At 39.8% G+C, this 20,479-nt stretch overlaps 1 protein-coding gene across 9 annotated transcripts in view; it reads right to left on the reverse strand.

Moving 5' to 3' along the window:
* The window catches only part of NRG3 (neuregulin 3), a 1,071,784-nt gene that overhangs the window by 1,050,361 nt on the left and 944 nt on the right, over positions 1 to 20,479 (reverse strand). The gene's annotated exons all lie outside the window — the stretch shown is intronic.

Consider the following 20,479-nt stretch of genomic DNA (forward strand, 5'->3'; position numbering starts at 1 on the left):
AGGACATTCACCCCACATTCTCTTCACAGAAGTCCTTCTCCCAATCTGTAGGGCACATCCAATGTGACAGTGCATCACACCCACCACACCTGTCTCCACTCTAGTCTAAGCTGCTTGGATCTCTTAGCTGGAACACTGCAATGGCCTTCACCTGTCTCTTGTCTGCAACTGCAGTCCCTAGAATGCAGCTCCACACAGGATCCAGAGGGCTAAAAACATAACACATATTAAAGCCTTCCCTTCCCTACATCCCCCCCTGGTTTTCCATCACAATAATCAAGTCCAAGTTCCTTAAGGGCCTTTATTTGTCTACCTCTCACACTTCACTTCCTACCACTCTTAGACATACTCATTATGACCAGGCACACCGGCCATTTTTCTGTCCCTCAAGCCCTTTCAACTTTATTTTTTCTCTTTCTGATACACTTCTGTCCCAGGTATTACCATAGCTGGCTTCTTCTCACACTTGGGACTCAGTTCAACAACCATGATCTCAGCGAAGGCCTCCCTGAATGCCTATGTAAATTCAAACTTTCTATCTTATAATCCTGTTCAGCATTTCTCCCTGGAAGAAGCTATCAGCAAGAAATTATGTATGTGTTCCTATATGAATCCCCCACTAGAATGCTGCAGGGGGTCAATGCCTGAGTCAGTCTTCATCCTTACGGCAGCCCAGGAGCCGGCTACCTAAAACAGCATCTGGCAAACAGTAGGTGCTTAAAAAGTCACTGCAAAATGAAGGTTCTGGATAAGAGCTGTGAGGAAGAGGAATCAGGCATGCTTGTTCATGTCACTAACTCACCTGAACAGATACATTTCCCCCTTAAGCCACAATAAACATTTTAAAATCACACAATGTTTCAATATAAACAGAGATAACAAAGCCCTCAAGTCTCATTCTCTGGAAATTAAATCTACTATACTCAGATTTTTTTTTATATATTTATATGGAAAAGAGGAAAATGAGAATAGGAAAAAGTCAATGAGATAAATTTTAGCTTTCTCCAGAAACATAAGTCATCTTATATCATCTCAGCAAATGAAATCCTGCTTTATAGTGTGCAGAATCTATCAAGATACACTTTGGAAGAAATGCTTTAGAAAAGTGTTCTTTACTCAGCACTAAGAATCAGTTCTTGAGAACAATCAACATGAAGAGAAGTGGCATGAGACAGGATAGTGAGAAAATGAGAGAGAGGGTTCTCCACTCCTCAGAAGCACATTTTCTCTCTGCTTGTGTTTAGCGTGTCAGAAATTGAGACATCAGGGATTGACACAGAGCTCAGTTTCAAACAGAGCATCCCACATTTCTGGGGCAATCATACTGAAAGGGCATGCTCATTGAGTCTGCCTTTCTCAAAGGCTGAGAAATTCATGTCCTGATGCCCGGAGACTGATTATTTTTTGAGTCAACACCGCTGTAGGATTTAAATTTTCACAGCATCAGTCTCTTCCTCTCTACAGTGCTTTCCAGCTTGAATTTTACTTTGCAAACTATCCATTCCTAAGTACTGTACAAAATATCCCAAAAGGAAAACATTACCCCGTGACATAAATAAAGTTTGGCCTCTCATAATGACTTCAATTTGCCCCAATTCTCATATATCCAAACATCCCTTGGCTATCAGTGTGTAAGTTATCAATCTATTCAGCACCTTGGTTTGTCAGATCCACTTCACAGCAGCATTCTGTGCTAAGATGTAACCATTATCTCAGCTTCTGCAGATGAGGAAATTGACAGACTCCATCCAGCTCAGGTATCCAATAAGGGGCAAAATTTAGATTGAACCTAATCTTCCAGACTTAACATCCACCACTGTTCTACAGTACACACACTCCCACGTGTACACACAGCCTATAAGTCACATCCTGAAGAGTATAACTATGATCAGAAGAAAAATAACAACTCTTAAATGCATTCCAATTCTAATAGCTGATTTTCAACCTAATTAGATGGTAATAGCATCAGATAGCGGAAAAACAAAACAAAAAGTTAACATCCACATTAAATGGAATCCAAAAAACAATCCGCCAGATTAAACTGGTAGACTTTCCCTTTGGGCAGCTGAGGTTAAGACTGCTGAGGATACTTGAACTGATAATCTCAATATGCTTGTCTGTCAATTTGGAGGTGTCATTAGAATTTATCAATCTGTGATATAACATTTTTGAGGTTTTTTTAAATGTCAAAAAAAAAGAGGACAACATGACAGATGCTAAGGCAACTTGACTTGATCTTAAAACCATAAAGCTCAAAGGACAGATCTGTCAATAATCAGCAAAGCTTTAACAGATTCTGATTGTTTAATCCAAGTCAAATTAATCAATTTCTTGTTTGAGTGTTAGTGATATGCCAGAGAAGGGGCATCTCAGCCCGACCAATGCATGCAGAAAACCGGAGCAGGGAGTCTCCCTGCTCCTCATGGAGAAGACTCAGCCAAAGGGAAGCAGATGCCAAAAAAAGCAGGGGGCTACAGGATGCTGGCCTGGCCCTGCTCCTTCTCAGCCGGTTCTACTTTTATAATGCGACACTTGAAAATCTAGGGTCTTTTAGTGATTTGCTGCTCACCCACCTCTCTGCCACCCCTGGAGCTCACTGGGTTTCCATGGCACTTATTAACGGGAACAGCAGTAGGCAGCGGCTGGCACAAGGCCCAGGTGCAGAGCAGAAGACGCCATTCTTTCCTGGAAGCTGAGCCTCATCTCCAGCTCAACATCCACACCATGAAGCAGAAGAGTGGAAAGGAAACACTCCTGAGCAGAACACTGAGGACATCCTGGACAGGACAGGGATGGAAGGCGTGGGGACTGTCCCCAAGCACTGTCTGTACTCACGGAGAAAGTTACAATGGAAGCCCTCTGGATTTTTAGGAATTATTATTTTTGGTCTATGCGTATGTGTGTGTTCAGGCTTGTGTTCTTTATCAGAATCTTACTAGCTATATAAGTACAGGTTAACATTTAGTACAGGCTGACATAGAGGTTAACATTTAGGCAAATAACCCAAGGCACTGCAGCCCCTAAGGTCACTTAGTCAAGAAGAGTTGCACCTTATTCCTTATCTGCTGACTCCTCGTGACTATGACCATGACCGTGACCCACCTTCTATCCACAACACTATTTCTGGGTTTTAAGGGGAGGAAAATTTGTTACTAAATTACACTGGGCAGTTTAGTACTTTCGATCCTCAGCTCTTCCTTGCAGCACCCCCAGTGGGATGAAGCCCCAGATGATGTGCAGAGGCACCTGGCCACACAGTGCATGCAGACACGAAAGGCCCGGGAACCTCCCCAACAAAATCCACCTTCCATTTTAATAACTATCTAAAATGTTTACTCTCATTTGAATTAGAGAAATGAAAGACAGAACACCAACAAGATACGGTTTTAAAACTATCCTCTTGGCAAAGGGTTTTTTTGTGGGTTTGCTTGTTTTGTGGTCAATGATAGGTTAACGCCTACAACAGTGGAAGCAGGGGTTATGGAAAGAGTGGGCATTCTGACACCACAATGGCGGGAAAGTGAATTGCTCAGTCTTTCTGGTTGAGAATTTAGGAATTCAGATGAAAAACGTACAGTTTTGGGGCACATATATTGGCCAAAAGTTTTCATTCCATACTGTGGATGTTCAGGGTAGAATTTTATATAATTATGACCAAACTGAAACAAACTAAATTCTCAACAGGTGATAAGCTCATTACATTTTAGTACGGCCATATACTTCAGCACAGAACCACATTATAGATAGAGTTTTAGATATTTGGACAAAGAAATATTTCAACATAAAGTGCAAAAAGATGGCTGAAAGAGTATTAGAGTATAATTTCATTTTTGAAAAAAATACATTTTCACAGAGGAAAAAAATCGTCTAATATTCAACAAAAAGATAATCATTCTCTTATTCTGGATGGCAGAACTCAGTTGACTTCTCCTCCTACTACTTATATTTTCTAATTTTCTATACTGAACATGCCTTATTTAATAACAAGGAAGGTGCTCTAAGAAGAAGGTAAACTATCAACATTAGCCACCTCAGGTGTGAATTAATGTCACTCTGACTCTGTCCCGGGTCAGAGCTGTGCTCTAACGCACAGCTAGGTTACATCTAACAGACGGAACCACGTTCTGATATCAGAATCCCCATGCCAACCAACATGCCAGGAAATAATGCCTTACACTTAGACACATTGATAATACTGCCTTAGAAACAGCGCTCCTTAGTCCTCTGTTCTTCTTGTAACACTCTGGAAAATTCGGCGATTAGGAATTCTGTTTAATTCAGTGAGAAAGATATTGTGATTATTATCTAGAACTGGATGAATTTATTTATACTTCCAAACGAAATATTTTGTGTGCGCCAGTAACTCCTGAGGGCCTCCTCACACCTCTATTTTTGGCATCCAGTTACTTTTCTATGTATGTCTATATATACTTTGCAGTAAGAGACCTACAGCTGGCTACCAAGCTCTACATCTGTCAGGGGAAGGATAAGGAATTCTTTTTTAAAACTGTAAACAAGCAAAGGTCCCTGGACTTTAGGATGTAATCAAGTCACACCTATGAGGCACACTGAAACATGGGGGTTACTAAATCCTGAACTGCAAAATATCCCACCAAAAATATCCCGCCCCCAAAATACCCCTGTGTGTATATGTATGTATGCCTACCTATGTGGAAGAGGGAAAAAGAGAGAAAGGGGGCTGGTGGTAGGGCGGGGAAAAAGCCAGCAGAATTAGTAATCAAAAAATTCCACTAATATTTTCATCTCAAATTTATAACTTGGCCTCAGGGATTCTTTGCCAAAAGGACACTCAGGGAATGCCTTGTCCAACAGCCTCATTTACAGAAAAATCTGAGATTTTAGAGCTTGAGGAGTCTGCCCTGAGGTGTCAAACAACTGAGTGACAGCAGGAGGCCTACATTCCTAAACCAGGCCCAGTGGCCTTCCCACTGTGCCTTAATTACTTTTCTCCCATTGAAAACCACTCTTCTAATTATCTTATTTCCAATTTTCCTTGGAAGCAGAAAAAAAGTAAGAATTAACAAGCTTATACAGAGAAATATAAACTTCCTTAGGGTAAGACTCTCTAGCCTCTCCCTAGGCTCCATGGAAATCACCTCCTGTTCATCAGATTCTTTTGTTCACAGTTTATAACATGGTGGAGCATCAAAGAGGAAGTGGTAGACTAGGCATATGGAGATTTTTAAAAAGCCTGGATAGGGCTTCCCTGGTGGCGCAGTGGTTAAGAATCCGCCTGCCAATGCAGGGGACACGGGTTTGAACCCTTGGCTGGGAAGATCTCACATGCTGTGGAGCAACTAAGCCCGTGCGCCACAACTACTGAAGCCCGTGCGCCTACAGCCCGTGCTCCGCAACAAGAGAAGCCACCGCAATGAGAAGCCCGCGCACCACAACGAAGAGTAGCAACTAGAGAAAGCCCGCACACAGCAACGAAGACTCAACACAGCCAAATAAATAAAGAAGTTTATTTATTTATTTTTTTTAAAAAAATCCTGGATAATCTATAAACTTCAGAGTCCTTGCTCAGATGCCTGAAGTGGACTGTACTGCTAATACCACAGTGCTACCTACACCAAACTTTAGACGGTAGATGGTCAAGAAGGGAAGCCATATAGTCCATGCATCAAACAGCTTTCTTTCCTTGAATCTTTCTCTCCCATGGGACAGGACAACAACCCTTTTTCATCTAAAGCAAAAGTATTCTAGAACATTCAAACAGCCTGATCTTCCTGGCACGAAACCATGTCTATTTTGGCAAGGTCCAGAGGTTCAACTGATTGCATGCAACTGATAATTGAGGTTAAAATGGACTTCCCAGCACAGCAGTGAAGAATAATTGATGGGACAGCTAGGGTACACTTTCCAAAATGCAGTATGTGTAATTTATTTTTATGCAATTCATTTCATACCTCATAGCTGATATCTGGAAGAAAGAAAGTAGTTCTAGTAGGGGGAACAGATGATTTCATTTGGCAAAGTGATAATGTCTGGGGAAATGTGAGGAAGTTCTATGGCAAACTTCAGCAAAGTGTTTGAGTTTAGAAGTACCACTGGCCAAAGACCACCCTTCTCTACGTTTTGCTCACAAAGACACTCTCTTGGCAGTATAAAGGGCTCCCTGACCAGCAATTTAATTCAATTTTCACAATGGGATGTAGTACATAAAGACTTTCTGTACCTGGCAATTAAAGGCTTCAAACCCTAACACTTAGATATGCAGCTATTTTATGGCAACAAGGATGAGAACACACATATTCACTATGGACAACACTTAACAACTGTACTAATACACTACAGAGTATGACAAGAAAGCTGAGAGTTACAAATCAGATATATGTTTGCTATGTCTCCATTGTTGTACATGTGGATGAGAGAAAATGCAACACTGATAAGAGTTAATTTTGAAAAAACATCTGTATAATTTTTTAAAGCATCTATAAAGCTTTGTTCTGATAAAATCATTTTAATGTTTGCTTTTTAATATCCATTTTCAATATCTGTGCTCAAACAAAACATTTTAAATTGTTGCATCCCTTTGTTATAAAGCAGAAACTAACACACCATTGTAAAGTAATTATACCCCAATAAAGATGTTAAAAAAATAAATAAATAAATAAATAAATAAATAAAAAAAAAATTGTTGCATCCTAGCATCCAAGTCCTTGCCACTGGTAACACCATTGTTTAAAGTTAATTAAAGGTTTCAAATTGTAAACAAATTTTGCAAGTTCCTCCCTTCCCCCACTCCAAATAAACAAACCACTATTGCTCCTAGCCAACCCAACTAGCTGAAAGGCATAAACCTCTCCTTGCTATGCAGAAGAGAACTGTTCAGACGCCAGTCCCTGCAGAGTTCAGATGCACAGAGCCTATCAGAAGGTACCAGGCAGGAAGAACTGTGCTTAGCAAGCAGCATGTGCTACTGGACCTTTTTTCTTTAGGGTTAACATTTTTGTGTTATCTAATCATTTAGAAGTAATAGAGCTCTTTAGACTTTTGTAACACTCAGCCATCTGCAGTGCACTGTAGGAAACAACATTTCATTATTTATCATAAATTACTCAGAGCTGCTCATGATGAAAGATGAGCATCAATGTGGTACCACAGAAGGTCACTTAGAAGCTTAAAAACCAAATGATAGAGGAGAAACACGGATTTAATACTGACTTTGTTACAGCTTTGCTGCCTTCCTTTCAAAAATCTCTTCTGATCAAATACACAAAGGCCTAAACAAATAACTAAAAAAAAAAAAAAATTACCCTTATCTAAGTCAAAAAAAATAAAAAATAGATAAACTGAGAATATTCCAAGCAAATAACAATAGTATATGTCAACTGGCTTATTATAAATGTTGACATTAGTGAAAATTATCTGATCAGTAAGAAATATAGGAGAGACACCACTGGCTCTTAATACTGATTTAACATTTGCACTTACACAGTGTTATAGCCCCTCTACCTGGTAACAAGGGGCAACCAAGTAAACCCGCAGGAGTGATGAATCTGATTTTAATCTGAAGCTTCTTCTTTATGGTGAACTCGGTGGGGTGACACAACTAATTTTAGCTGTCGATATGTAAATGAACGGCTGTAGTTCCTGCATCTACAAGAGAAGCTCTCTGGCAGGCCAGCCAGACGTCCATCCTCAGGGTTCCTGAGACATCAGTGTCTTCCCCCTCTCATTCCTCACCATGTGATGAGTGCACACAGGGCATCAACAGTGCCTTTGCCTTTTGAATGTCATGCAGTGTCAGCACTCAATCCCAAAAGGTGCTGAGTGGCTTCTGGAAAGACGACCTCAGATGAAACAAGAGGGATGGCATGGCAATCAATTCAGAGAGTAGTTTCTTGCCTCCGGAAAATCTGAAGTCACAGGTTAATTAAGATGAAGCAGTAAAAATCAAGCATATCTTCTTGTTATTCTCCTTGGGTCTCCACTTGCAAATTTTTAGATATCTGAAAGCTACTATTTTGGGTTAAATCTAGGGCTGTGTTGATGTGACGATGCAAAAACTAAACATTTTAAAACACACCAATTCTACTGGTTCTTGCAGCACTTTGAAGAGGCACTGGAATGAAGTCAATACTTAAACAGATTCAGCACGAGTCAAGACCATATCTAAATGACGTGGGACAAATTAGCCTTGGAGAATCTTTACAATTTGTTGCTTCTTCCTCCCTCTAAGTCATCCTGGAGACCTTGCATCTTGTGAAAATAACACAGATTACTGTGCACATTCCTTGAACCAACGCTGACTGTGATTTCGCATAGCAACCTAGCAAAGTCCTCCCAAATCCTCCCTCCTGAATCAGGCCCTGCCCTAAGGAAAAGGTGAAGCTGTTTCCTTAATTCCAAGAGGCCCTCTTTGCCCACCAGGCCAGACACACAGATGTGAGCCAGCTGTTATGTCCCTTTAAAGCGGTAACCTGTTTGTTAATGACCTTTTCCTCCCCTGGCCTCACCTGCCCATTTCTCTGCCTAAACAAATTCTCCCTTGAAACTACCTATGCCTGCTCTGATCACTACTTTCTGAAAGGGCTTAATATACTTTCCAGTTGGAATCACACATTACACTTAATTATTCGCTGGAATATAAGTTGTGGGCTTCTCGACAAAACCATAAATGCAGATAACGAATTGGCTTTCTCTTGTATCACGCACTCTAATGCTTGCAGAACTGTATGTATAAAGTCACTCTTGGAAATAAGTATGGTTTACACGTGTAAGATGTGTGAAAAGCATGGTAACTTATGCTGTATCAGAAACACTCCTGAAACACTCCTTTCTTGTGAAAGAAAATTTTATGTAATATAAACACAAGGTGTCCATTCACAAAGGATAAAATTGAAAAGGAGTGTGGGCATCTCCATGGTGTCTCACTAAGCCAGGATCCTGAGAACAAAGGAAACTGCTGAAGCTGCGAAGACCCTCTCTGCCTTTACTAGACTGTGAGGCATGAACAACAAACACTGGGAATTACAATCCAGTGTCAATAATGGAACAATCCACACCTTCAGGCTACCACCCTGGGAACATGAAGGAGTGTTTTGAAAGATTTCTTTTATACAGTTAAGTTTGTACTGATGTATATAAAAAGTGCACAAACCATAAGCATGCCGCGTGGTGAATTCTGGGAAACAGAATGCACCTATGTGATAAGTACGCAGATCATTAGTACATTACCAATATCCTAAAGCCCCGTATCTTCGGTCTTCCTCCAGTCGCTACCTGCCGCCTTCCCAAAGACAATCACTATCTTGACTTCTGATGTTTAACATTATGTATACAGAATCATTTTTTTGTTCTCTTTTTGCTCACCAATGTATTGGGGAGCTATGTTAAAAGACTTGGAGCACAACTCATGACCAAATTAAAGACTATGTGTTCTACAAATCACCTCTTTCCAACCACCTAACTTTTTTATGTGAATAAACACCTTATGATTCTTTGAGAGGCTTACAGCATCTAGTAAATCTTTGAATCTGTCATCCCACCTGTTTGTATGTGACCTAAGCCCTCCCTTATAAGACCCAGCGCTACAAATTAGCCTTTGCATTTTCCTGTCATTTGATCTTTAAAAAAGACCAGGTAATTGGTTAGTATACCCACAACTGGTTGATTTCTACAGGCTATATCCATCCTTAGCAATACTACTAAAGACTGCCCAACTTCTGCAGACTGGAAGAGCCATTAAGTAACACAGTAAAGCTACCATCTTTTTTATCCTTACAAGATCAAGGCTAATAATCCAAGGCCCAGTGTAAGACACTGCCTTCAATAAGGCATTACTTCCCATGAGCAAATGAAATGCATTTATATTTCTGCACATCTGCATTTCACAGCAGGAACCCAACTCGGCCAACACTTTAATGCTGACACCACCAATGAAGACACAAACTCCTAGACTAGAAAAAAACATCTTCACAGAACCGAGACCAATAATTGAACTGATTCATGGATCTCATTCTTTACTTTTTCAAAAATTTAATAACTTCTAATTAGAGAGATAATTCATGACCATTAAATAAAACTTTGAAACTACAGCAAAGTGCAATAAATTAAATGGCATTCCTATTCCACAATCCAGAAATCATCACCTTTAACAATTCTGCATACTTTCCCTGACTATAGTTACTATTTATTAAATCTATTAGTCGACATAGCTTTATATAATCAGCATCTTATATAATTTTCTACCCGAGAAGTTTTAGATAATTATATAGTAAACATTTTCCAATATATTTAAAATTATTAAAAACACGAATTAATGGCTTGGTAAATCTATCACATGGGTAAAGTAAAATTTATTTTATTTATTATTTCTTTTATTTGAACCTAAAACATACAAATGCACATTCGTTTGCCAAATATTTGGCTGTGGTATTCAAGACTTTTCACTGAATAAATTTCTGTTACCTTTCTTGTGAAAAACCACACCACAAATGTATACTGTGATTTTTTTCAGTTTCAATATATTTACTGAGGAATGAGAACTTAAAGCCACACGTGAAACAATCCAAGTGCAGATTTCTTATGGATATATAAATATTTTCCCTTAAAATTACTCACAACTTCTTCAACAAGCATTTTTTCAGTGACTTCTCTTTATGGAGTATATCCAAAGTAATCCACTTAGTTCTAATAAAAACCACAATTAATTCATTGGTTTGAATATTATTTAAATACATTACTTAATTACAGTAACAAGAACAACCAGCTTAAATAGGTTGGGAGCTAATACAACTAACATTTGGAAAACACACCTCTCGTTTGTTGAAGGCAGAAGCCCTACCAACTGTGACCGTTTGGCATGAAGAGAGCATTTGTCAGTTTTTTGTTTTAACACAGAAAAGAGTCTCACACTGAAGACTCAGTTAAATAGAATTCAGTCGAGACAGTGTTTAATATAAACATTGCTGCACCCCATTTTCACTTTTCTATTCCTAGAGTCTCTAGATTTTGCCATCACGCTGACAAAAACTTTTGTTTAACAATAAGTTTGGGTAAGCAATCTCATTCCCTCTCTTCCTTATGAGTACAGCGTCATTCTTAGTCTACAGAATTCATTCACAGTCTTATGGGATTTTGACAATACTGGTTTCCTGACGTTACAGTATTCCTACCCTTCAGCATAGCTATTCAAAGACTATATAACCTGATCTTAGTATTTGATCTATTTCTCTTTTCTTTTCACGAGTTAGCAAAAGTAAACAGCACAATCATTTTTCATTTTAACCTTCAGAAAATCTGTTCTTAGGGACCCTTGCTACACATCAAAATCAAACTAGTAAGTAATGATTGGGTCCAGTTGGTGGTATCTTTGGCAGGCTATCAGGGTCTCACCAAAGTTCCTCTTCTAAGTACCATGGGCTAGTCAATGGTGGGTAACCTGCAGGATGGTTCCAAAAGGGAATTCAGACGCTCTGCAGGAAACACTGCATACGTGCAACACCCAACATTTACTTGGTAGGGTTGGTATTTTAGGGTCAGGAGAACCTCAAGGGTATTACTCCAAATGTTCCCTGACATGTTTCCACCGGCCACTCTCAGCATACGATGCAGTAACCACTGCAATCAAAAGCAAATTTAGAATGAGCAGAGAAGACAATTTTGGCTAGATTTCAGGAAGCAGAGAAATAAAGTCTGTAACTGTTTTCTGTCACTGTTCTATTGAATCACCTATAAGCAGCCACAGGAGGAAATAGAGAGTTAAGAAGATCAAGGAATAGAAGTTTAGAAGAACACATTCTTTATCATTTGTTGAACTATCTCCTTGAATTTCTCCTTGTACTGGAAACCAGGGAAATTTCTCTGGTTATTAAAGGCTCCCTTTACTATAGCAAAGAACAGGTATGAGCAGATGTGCCATTTATGCAGTTTATAATGGCAAACGTCACTGGCTATGAGCTAGGGGCTTGAAACAGGTAATATACATAGATATATCAACACTGTGTCAATGCCTTAGGATTTAAAGTGGGAAGAGATTACCTATAACGTGATCTTCCCATCTTCCTGATTCTTCAAACTATGCCACTTACACATGTCCTAGGCAAATTATATAACCAATCTAAGCCCAGCTCGATTACCTGCATAATTTAGATAATCAGACTAGGCTACAGGCCTAAATGCCTGTCTTTTAATCCTTGTTTCAATAAATAAATAAGACAAAGTATGTAAAGTGTGGACCCTCCTAGCACATAGTCAAACTCAACAAATGGCAGCTCTAGTTATTACCTAAATTCTCAAGCCCTTTCCAAGACTGAGATTCTGTGACGAATTCTTCCCCATGTCTAAAAGTAAAATTCAAGGCACAGAAATCAATTAGAGTCTGAACCCAAAATGATGATAAGGGTGTGATTTTTCTCTTAGTGAAATTCTAACTCCCTGGCAATTCACTGGAAGATCAGGCCAAAGGTCATATGTAGTCACGGGAAGGGTATCTTAGGAAGTAGGCTAATATGTTCAAGAGTTCTTATCAAATGCTTAGCATAAAAATTCTCTTCTCATAACCCTGGCTGTAATGTATTACTGCTAGAGTAGTCGCATAGATTCAGAAGATTTTTTTCTTGCTCTTACAGTGTATACTGCATCCATGACACATACTATCACTTCTAGGAAAAGTCCTCAAAGACAAAATCTTATCATTGGAAGCTGCTGAACTTCTATTATTAAACTAAATTCTGAATTCAGTTTACAGGCTTGTTTCTGACTAGCCTCTTTGTATGCCTGGGAATGGCAATCTATGATTTATGTACAATCACCAACATGTCTTGAAAAATAAAGGCTCATAACAAAAAGAAGTAATACTTTGAAATATAATTCAGGATGAAGTTTCCAAAAAACACAGACTTGAAGCAAGATGTTTTCAAAATGCTAATATTAAAGCTCCCTGAAGTACAAAAGCATACATCTAAAAGAGCTCTTTGATGGGCACAAGCAAGCCATTAATCCTCTGGAATCTAAACCACAATAACTCTTCAATTAAGAGGGGGAAGAGAATGCAATGCAGACATGATCCATCTTTACTAAAGTTCTCTCCAAACTCCAAAGATTCAATGACAATAAGACAGTGTGGGAATGGAACTAAAAGGAACCATAAGGGCATCCTTTCTTTCATCAAAAATCTTCAGATTCTTGCGGATTTCAGATTTCCTGATAATTATAATTCAACAATCTCACTCATTTTCTCCCAAATTTCAGTTCCTCTCTTTGAGAAACATATGTGCAAAACAGACTACAAAACCATCTACCAAGCAAAGGATGAGAAATGGTGGGCTCCAGTTTGTGATTAAACTTCCAAGATGATCTGAGGGAGATTTCCACACCACATTTTATTGTGTGTGTCAGGGTATCAGAGAGGAATACAGGAGAGATCCAAGGGCATGCAAGAATAATCATCCCTCCTTGTGATGGAAGATCCCTCAAGCTAGATATAGCCAACTAGCTCCAATATTTCAACTGAATTCAATGGCCTAATGTGGTTTTGGATGAAAATACCTATCTAGTCTATCCATTTCCCATTTCTCTTGACATAAAAACAGTAGAGTGTTTGCAGCTTATAAGCTCTTTTAGAAGTGGTATACGAAGCAGGTTATTATCATCACCCCCTCATTATCCCAGAGGAGGAAGTTAATGTTCAGAGAGAATAAACTGGTTCTTTGAGGTTGCACAGTTATAATGGTATTCAAGGCTACAGGTTTTTTGGGTTTTTTTCTTTCTATACCAAATGTTGTCATCCGCCCACTGAAGTTCCTGAAATATATGGTCATGACTGACTTACATTTTCAATACTATTACCTACAAAGGAGGCACTGTCCTAATCCTTAGCCAGCTTGCTGTCACCACTCCTCCAGTGTGATGGACACTGTCAGGGCCACTGCACTGTGAGAAGGTCACAGCCAGCAGGTAAACCTGAAGGAAGCCTGCACACCTCTGTAAACTCATTTGGGGTTGTATGCTTACCAACACTCAGTGGGGGTAACAAACCTGTTTATATCAGTTGTTCTTATTGGGATTATGTAATTTAATTAAATTTTATGAAAGCCAATGATATATGATTGTAGAAATGAAAGATACCTGTAATTTCTATTAAAACATAGCTGAATGCTTTGAAGAAACTACGAACGGTGAGTTGTTGAAAGAAAGAAAGAAAGAGAGAGAGAGGGAGGGAGGGAGAGAGAGAGAGAGAGAAAGGAAGGAAGGAAGGAAGGAAGGAAGGAAGGAAGGAAGGAAGGAAGGAAGGAAGGAAGGAAGAAAATTACTTTGAATTATATGGGCAAGAAAACTGTAAAAGAAAAAAAAACTATAAAAGATTTCCAGGGCAGGGGGGATATTATAGTATCTATGAAAAATCTGGGTTAAAATTCCTTCACCAGTGTCTTTGAAGAAGAAACAAGTAATGAGAGGTGTGGCTTATGGAAAAGAAAAAGAAAAAGACGCTAAGTTCAAACTAAGAGACACATTCAAAAAAACGCCTATGTCCAAGATATGGGAGAATGAATGTTGTATACATTTGAAGTTTTATTTTAATTTTCTGTTTTTTAAACCATTACTTTTATAGACTTTTTAAATTAACTACCAGCATAGTAATACCCCAAATCAGGGTTTAATAAATATTCATTAAAATAAATTTAAAAATCAAAACATGACATTACAAAAACATAACTATATGAATGTATATAATAGCGCATATTCAATTGTACAATTGTTTTACGGAATCAGATAATAAGTACTGCCAAAATTAGTATGATTTGTAAATCAATCTATGTGGGACAATAAATGGCCATTAGTCTTCCATCGAGTTTTTGGAATCTTCAAAAAAAATGTTTTTTAATTAAAAAATAAAACACCAAGACAATTTAATAACTCAATTGCATAAATGGGTAGTTTTTTTTCTGAACATTCTACATCAACTTAATCTAACATGTCTTATCAAAAGGGCTGACTTTTAAAACAACTTGAAATGACAAGGCAATGTTAAGAATATCTAAGAAAATTTCTTTTAATGACTACTGCTTATAATATAAGCTAAGAAATAAAGAGCTAAAATAAAATAATCAAAAGTCTGTAAGGGGCCTTCAGACAGAGCCAGGTAGATCCAATTCTTTAAAAGACTGGGTAAGGCAGGAGTACCTGAAGTCCTCAGAGAAAAAGTGGTAAAGATGGAAAACCAAACTAACCATGCGTCCTACTACTTTCATTAATAATCACATGAATGGATTTAGGTACATTTTCATCCTGATATTACAAAGCTTTAAACTGAGTCTATTCCTCCATCCTGCCTTCCATATGTACATGGTTCTGGAGGAAACACTTTTTTGGGTGTAGACAAGTAAAATTTCTAGGATCCAAAAATGTCTCAGTGGTATTTGCCAAGGCAGTACCAGCTCTGTGCCTCACCCAACACAAAAGTCTAAAGATAAAAACAGATTCAAAGGGAGAAAAATGAATTTCAGTTCTATTCACAAGCAATTCAAATGCATTTTACAGACTTAGATTTATGGCTCTTTCCTTGCTCTTACATATTGCAGGGCCAACTTTCACATTCCATTTTTGACACCTGAGATAGAATATTGAGATATGTTTGGCACTGGATAGGAGAGGTTATGAGGAAAGAATTTCTACATAAGAAGGGAGCTGAAAATCATCCTTCTTCTCATTGGGCTGTGTAGAGGGGGAAAAGCCAGGAGAGTATGCCAGGGGGAAGAGAGATCTTTTTCCTCCAAACGCTAGACCTCCCAGGACAGCACTGCTTTCAAACTCTGCAGGGACACTCTTGCTTAAGGCTCAACCTGGATTTAGAAGAGTTGGTTTCTTTAGTAACGGAGAGAAGCTGCCACACACCACCTTTTTTTGTTTGTTTGTTTTTCTTTCTGACAAATATGTGGATCAACACTGTGTTAAAAAAAAAAAAAAAAAAAGGCTGTCAGGGAAATTGCGCAGATACAAAGGTGGCTGGATTCACCAATCAAGCACGCAAAAGGAGCTCTCAATTAGCACTGCCAACCCCTTCTAGCTCAGTCACGAGTAGCTAGCGGAGGAGGAAGGCTTCAACCACAGCCTTAAGGCACTGAGACCAAATTAACAATGTTCTAAAAAGAGCCTTGCCGATTCTATGCCCACACCCCTCCCCCTCCTTTTTTTTCTGTTAGGATCATGAAGCAAAAGGTAAGTGTCTGAAGAGTAAAATGTACAGTATAATTGACTAAAGCAGAAAAGCCTCGTAATCCTGTATTAAGGCCAAAGGAAATCAAAACATACTCAGGCTGCAGCATGTGCTCATAAACAAAGCTCTCAACTGGATTTCATAAGAAATATTGATCTCAAACTCTGAATCCTCTCACTTTGGCTACCATACATGATTGGGGTCAGTCCTTTCTATGTTGGAATTCCTCTGAAGGCCTCGATTCATGTATCAATAGATAGAAGACAACATAGGAGTAAACTTTATTTAAACAAATTATACCTGAGGCTGCTTATAAAGCAACTCAGAGTACTTTTACTGAAAGACTGAAGATGTTTAAAAAGAATAGATAAGGGCTTCCCTGGGGGCGCAGTGGTTAAGAATCCGCCTGCCAATGCACGGGACACGGGTTCGAGCCCTGGTCCGGGAAGATCCCACATGCCACAGAGCAACTAAGCCCGTGCGCCACAACTACTGAGCCTGCACTCTGGAGCCCACGAGCTACAACTACTGAGCCCGTGTGCCACAACTACTGAAGACCATGTGCCTAGAGCCCGTGCTCCACAACAAGAGAAGCCACCGCAATGAGAAGCCCGCATACCACAACGAAGAGTAGCCCCCGCTCGCCGCAACTAGAGAAAGCCCGTGCGCAGCAACAAAGACCCAACATAGCCAAAAATAAATAAATAAATTTATAAAAAGAAAGAGGATAGATAAGAAAATTGTCAATGGAACTCTTCAAAATTACAAGTTTGACTGGGTAAAGTTTGATTTAAGTAGACTTGGTTATACTAAAATGATCACCCTACCATGTTTAAACATCAATGATACACTTTATATTTATTTCTTTACTAGATACACTATTCAAGATTTGTGATCTTACTCATTGGAATTAGCTACATACCTTCCAAATATGACCCAAAGAATAACCCATTGAAAGTGGCTCTTTGTCTTTAGTACTTGAATTTAGCCAAGGACTCTGGTCTTCTATCTGTTAAACAGTGCTTTCTGCTGAGTAAAATAACAATCCACATGCGCACTGACAACATTCTACACATGCATATGCCTTTCAAGTCTGAAAATACAATTCAGTGTGCCATAAAAGGTTGCTTACACACTGGTCAAAATCACCGTTCCTCTACTGTCTGCAGTAAACCTTCCGGACTAAAAAATGTGTAAACTAACCCTACACTTACAGCTGTAAAATGCTTCAAAGACATTTGGGGGGAAATAATCTCTTAAAGGCAGTACGTTCAAGATATTTGTTTTTAAAGCATCGAAAGGAAAGGCAAGTGCTGGGCAACTACTTGGGAACCCAAGAGACCCCAGCAACACAGAAGAAAGTTTTGGTCTGGCTCATGTTCTAAAGGTTGCAGGATGAGAAGAGTCAACTTCCAAACCCCTCTTCTACTCCCTCTGCCTTTCAAATTCAATCTTTCTTTGCCTTTAATCCTACAGAAAATTAGAAACAGTCTCCTAAACTGGGCCTTCCCACAGCAAATACAGCTTTTGCTTGCAAAAACCCTATTACCCATCAGCAAGGGTGTTTATTCTAGAGTGAACCGGCCTCTTCCACTCCAGAGCTGTGCTGCCTTTACAGACAGGATCCTTCTGACTGACCTAAGACGAGCACAAAGACATTCATTCTATATGCCTTGTATTCAATTTAAAACCATAGACCCTGGCAATTAAAGAATCTGTGAGTTAGTCTCAAGGGAAAAAAAAAAAAGCATCATTCTTAGTTGTCCTCAGGTGCTACAACACAATCCATGCCTTTCACTTAAAAAAAAGCAAAAACAAGCTACTGAAGTCTGGAAGTAGGAGCTAGAAAAAAAAGGGAGGAATTTCTCTCCTGGGAACTTTGGTAGCATAATAGAAACAAGTGAAAAATATAAATGCAAGATATTCAGCCCATTTTTCAGCAGTGCTGATGACGCCTCAAATGAAATCTTTATTTCCTTTTGTTAATCATCCTACAATCTTGGACTCATCCTACAACCTACCTATTTAAATTCATCTTTTATGGAAGCTACATAATCTTCTTTTCATTAAAATTTCCCTTGTTGATATAGGCAAACCAGGTCAGTTTCTGCTGGATTTGAATACTTGCAAATCCCTTAATTCAACTCCTTGTTGAAGGTTTAAAAGAGAGCAAGAGCTGAACCTCAGATACACATAAAACAAATACTGCTTCTATGTCTAAGTGAACATTGATACCATTTACAGATTCTCCCCCGCCCTCCCCGCACCACCACCCTACTCCTTGGGGCTGAGAGCCGTGTCAATAATCATTATTTATTAAACAGGCTGCCATTCCCCTATACAGAATGTAGGAAGGGAGCACGGAGGGGTAGAAAATAATTACCTTGGATTTTTCTTTAAAGACCTCTGGAATGGAAAGCAAGGAAATCAATTCAGAAAGAATATGAAATATCCCCCCATATGCAAGCCCCCCAACACACACACAAGGCTGAGAAGTACATCCACACTCCATTATTCATATCAACTGTAACAAAAGAAAAGATAAAAAACCTGGGGTCTTCAAGATAAACGCATCTATTTTCAATCCATTGAATATGTTTGCACATACACTTGCACATCCTTTACTCATCCACAAAACTCAAGCAGCTAGATTTGTTGAGAGAAACCTCTACACACCTCCTGAGAAAATGTGCTCTCAAAAATGACTGCTTCAGCCAAAGGAGAGAGAAGCAGCAAGTTACCAGTTTGACTGCCATTCTGGTTTGTGGCAGATTCCCTCCCTTCCCCTCTCCTCTCTGTCTCTCAGTTTATCTTTTGGCCTATTTTTTTTTTCCAAAGCAGAGTAAAAGCATAAGGAATATCTCTCCTTGGACTTTAGCCACAAATACAACAAATCCAAAAACAAAAAGTTTCAAGGATTAAATAACACCCCAGCTAAGACCACAGGTCAGAGAAATGAAAAACTGCCAGATGACTGAAAGCTTGGTACTCCTACTCAAGAGTTAACGATGAGCAGTCTTGCTTCCCCTCCAGATGTTATGGCTCAAAACAGAAATACAGTATAAAGAAGGCATAGCCAGGCAGTTTTTGGAGAAAAGCCTTGCACAGAACTTGAACTGGCAGGCTGGGGGTTTGTCCTAAATAACCTTCACAGGTTGCACACACGGTTCTCAGATCCTGATTGATAGTCAGATTAAGAACCTTCCTAAAATTTCCTTATAATAAGAACAAGGTGAGGTGGTGGGAGGGTGCTGGGAGGTCAATTAGTCATCTAAAACATGTATAAAGGTATAGGGAAAATATAGACCTCCTAGACAGATAGAAAGCTATCATGCTTGGGGAAACTGGCCAGTAGTGGCAGCAACTGAGCCAAGGGTGAAGAAGCTACATTCAAAGAGTGACCTGTTTCAAATGAGTTGATTTTCTCACCCTTGAGTGCACAGAACTGTCCCATTTTGCCTAAATTTTTCAGGCATATAGGGAGGGGAGAGGAGGTTCACTCTCCACCTTTGGGAATCGAACAAAGCAAACGCTTGGCAGAGCTGAAAAAACTCCTCCTCCGTCAGGACCCTAGAGGCGGCAGCTCTGCAGGGATCCCTTCATAATTCCCCCTAGTTAACTCACTCTCGGTGGCCACAGAATCCGTTTCTACACCTTGGAATGGCCATGGGCAGGGTAGGAGGTGATCACTTTAGCCCTTCGCCATGGATCGCCTCCTTTCCCTACCTCCCACAATGGCTTCTAATTAACCCTTCCTGGTCCCTGCCCGGGTCAGGGCTGCTGGAAGTGTCTACAGCTTCACCGTACCAACATCTCCATCAAATCATCACACACACACACCCCAGCCCACCCCCACATGGATACAACTTTCCTCCGCGGTTTAACGTCGGTCGATTTACAAGTGCTTTTCTTTCTCTCCTTCCCACGGGCGGGGAAAGGGCTCAGTGCTTTTGGGAAGGCCCTCCCTCCCCCCTCCTCCCCCCTCCCTCCCTCCCACCCTCCTTCCTTCCTCCCCAGCTCTCATCAGGAGCCCGATCCCAGAGCTCCCCAGCAGGTCTGCACTCGCTTTAACCCGTTGAAGGGAGTTAGTTCTCATTTGGGACCCACTTAAGTAGGGCCCATGGAGCTTGGCTGACAATCTCCCTCTGCTTCACACCACCCCTACCCCCACGCACACACACACAGGAAAAGGCCGGCACCTTTTACCTCCCCTGTGGCCAGGTTTAATTCTCTCACTCCGTGTTCCAAACCTGGAATGGAGTGGGGGGTGGGGGTGGGGGTGAAGGATGCTAG

Source organism: Delphinus delphis, chromosome 16 (assembly GCF_949987515.2).
Source record: "Delphinus delphis chromosome 16, mDelDel1.2, whole genome shotgun sequence".
NCBI lineage: Eukaryota > Metazoa > Chordata > Mammalia > Artiodactyla > Delphinidae > Delphinus > Delphinus delphis.